Genomic DNA, 2,837 nt, shown 5'->3' on the forward strand with positions numbered 1-2,837 from the left:
ATTCTTCCCTCATTGCTGTGTTTTCCTGCCAGCCCTAGAAAGGCTCTTTTTTTTTTTTTTTTTACTGCAGCACTTTTATCTTCCTCACAATGACGTGTTGCTGGGGCCTAATGTTCTCACGTGACAGTAGAAAACCAAAATTTGTCATTTTTTCAAGAATCGCGTACAAAAACCTTACATAAATTAAAAGGATGAAGATTTACAGGTGGAAATGCAAACTGTTTTCCAACTCAAGGCAAGTAACAGCCCAGGTGTTCTGGCAGGAACATCAACTAAGAAAGGAAAGTGGGCCCCAACGCTCGGACCCTCCCAACCCCACCCCATCGGACGGCAGGGCAGAATGGTAACGGTGCAGGGGGCAGGGGGCAGAGCCCTGCCAAACTCAAGAGCGCCTGGAAAGGGCAGCTCCCACAGGCCAGTGCCCCGCACACATGAGGCCCTGCGGGCTCCTGGGGCCACTGGGTTTCTCCTGCAGAAACATGTTCTCTCTCGGCCACCAAGTGACCGACACGTGTACAGGGGTTTATATGAAAGGTATGTACAGGGCATTAAACATGTACCAAGGGAACAGGTAACTTGAATACAGGTCAACATCAGCAACCAGGCCTACAATCCAGTGCTGAGCTCAGATCCAGGCTTCAAGGACAATTTCTTTTCCAAGGCGCCTTCCAGTTTCGGGGCGGCATGAGGTGTGCCTTTGCCAGGGCAAACGGAGACTCATCCACTCATGCAGCAAACGCTATGAATCTGCCCACAGTCGGTTTAGAAGCATTTGCGGTGGACGATGGAGGGGCCCGACTCGTCGTACTCTTGTTTGCTTATCCACATCTGCTGGAAGGTGGACAGCGAGGCCAGGATGGAGCCTCCGATCCACACCGAGTACTTGCGCTCCGGCGGGGCGATGATCTTGATCTTCATTGTGCTGGGGGCCAGGGCCGTGATCTCCTTCTGCATCCTGTCCGCGATGCCCCGGTACATGGTGGTTCCGCCAGACAGCACCGTGTTGGCCTAGAGGTCCTTCCGGATGTCCACGTCACCTGTCATGATGGAGTTGAAGGTGGTCTCGTGGATGCCGCAGGACTCCATGCCCAGGAAGGAGGCCTGGAAGAGCGCCTCTGGACACCGGAACCGCTCGTTGCCAATGGTGATCACCTACCCGTGGGGCAGCTCGTAGCTCTTCTCCAGGGAGGAGGAGGACGCAACCGTGGCCATCTCCTGCTCGAAGTCCAGGGCGACGTAGCACAGCTTCTCCTTGATGTCGCGCACGATCTCCCGCTCGGCGGTGGTGGTGAAGTTGCAGCCCCGCTCCGTGAGGATCTTCATGAGGCAGTCAGTAGTCAGGTCCCGGTCCGCCAGGTCCAGACGCAGGATGGCGTGGGGGAGGGCGCAGCCCTCCTAGATGGGCACCGTGTGCGTGACCCCGTCCCCAGAGTCCATGACGATGCCTGTGGTGTGGCCAGAGGCGTACAGGGACAGCACGGCCTGGATGGCCACGTACATGGCGGGAGTGTTCAAGGTCTGAACATGATCTGGGTCATCTTCTCGCGGTTGGCCTTGGGGTTCAGAGGGGCCTCAGTCAGCAGCACCGGGTGCTCCTCGGGGGCCGCGCGCAGCTCGTTGTAGAAAGTGTGATCCAGATCTTCTCCATGTCGTCCCAGTTGGTGATGATGCCGTGCTCGATGGGGTACATTGAGGGTCAGGATGCCGCGCTTGCTCTGGGCCTCATCGCCGACGTAGCTGTCCTTCTGCCCCATGCCCACCATGACGCCCTGGTGCCAATGGACAGGAACATGGCGGGGGGGAGGGAGGGGTAGGGGCATCATCCCCAGCGAAGCCGGCCTTGCCCATGCCGGAGCCATTGTTGATGACCAGATCTCTTCTTCCATGGCGACCAGAGAGGGCAGCGGGGCGCAGAGAGCTAGAGCGAGCAGAGCAGAGAGGAGCAGAGAGCTGGCGGCTGCAGCTACTGAGCCCTGGAAAGGCTCTTGACAGCGGTTTCACTGGGTATCCAGAGTCAGAAGCGTTCTCCTCACCACCACCCTCTCCAAAGCCTCCTCTGCACTGGTACTGAGGCTGTCCTGGAGGGCGCAGAGGCTCGGTGACTGAGACAACGACAGGATTTGGACTACTGGAGCCACCGTACCAGCCTGTCCCCTCTCAGCCTTTCTCTGCTGTGCTGGAGAAGGCGGGGCGGAGGCTTCCGGCCGCACCACCCAAAGGGCTGCAGTCGCTCCCTCTCCCAAGCCGCTGTCCCCCGGAGGTTATAGGGCTGCCCTGAAAGTCCTCTGCTGCCTCCAGTCCAAGGCAAACATGGCAGTGGACTCCGCGATGGCACTGCTATTTTTAGATACTTTTAAACACCCCAGCCCTGAGGTAAGACTTCGCTTCTTGATTCTGACTCTGCTTCTCGACTGTGGGACATGTACAAAAAATGTCCCACATGCTTCGACTTTCCCTCCTGCTGGTGGCCTTAAATTCCGCACGTACATACCCCCTCCCCACAGCTGGGTGTGGGCACCATGTCTGCGGGAGACCATCAGTGGCCAGGACATTTCTCTGCCTTACCTTAGGCTCCTGCGTCTTTGGTTGAGTTGGCTGTTCTGCTTGCTTTGCTCCCCTGCCCCCTTACCCCGTCAGCTTTGGGCCTTGAAAATATCTTGGTTCTCAGGTTTAGCTCAGGTGGTGTTTGGGAGAGTCTCAGACTGCCTGTGTTTGACAGCAGTTCCGGAGACCGAGCAGGTCACGATGGCTTCGTGATTCCTAAATCCCTCCTCCCAGGTCCTCTTTCTAACGGGAGTTAGGTTGCCCAGATGTGACACTCATTCAGTTTAGGATTC

General features: G+C 57.2%; 1 pseudogene across 1 annotated transcript; it reads right to left on the reverse strand.

Annotated features, from left to right (window-relative positions):
• Positions 1-762: 762 nt before the first annotated feature.
• On the reverse strand, positions 763-1,778 carry LOC308250309 (actin, cytoplasmic 2-like; annotated as a pseudogene). The gene has a single exon. The product of its transcript is annotated as an actin, cytoplasmic 2-like (transcript).
• Between the last annotated feature and the right edge of the window lie 1,059 nt (positions 1,779-2,837).

This window comes from Plecotus auritus (genome assembly GCF_963455305.1).
Source record: "Plecotus auritus genome assembly, chromosome: 6".
Classification (NCBI taxonomy): domain Eukaryota; kingdom Metazoa; phylum Chordata; class Mammalia; order Chiroptera; family Vespertilionidae; genus Plecotus; species Plecotus auritus.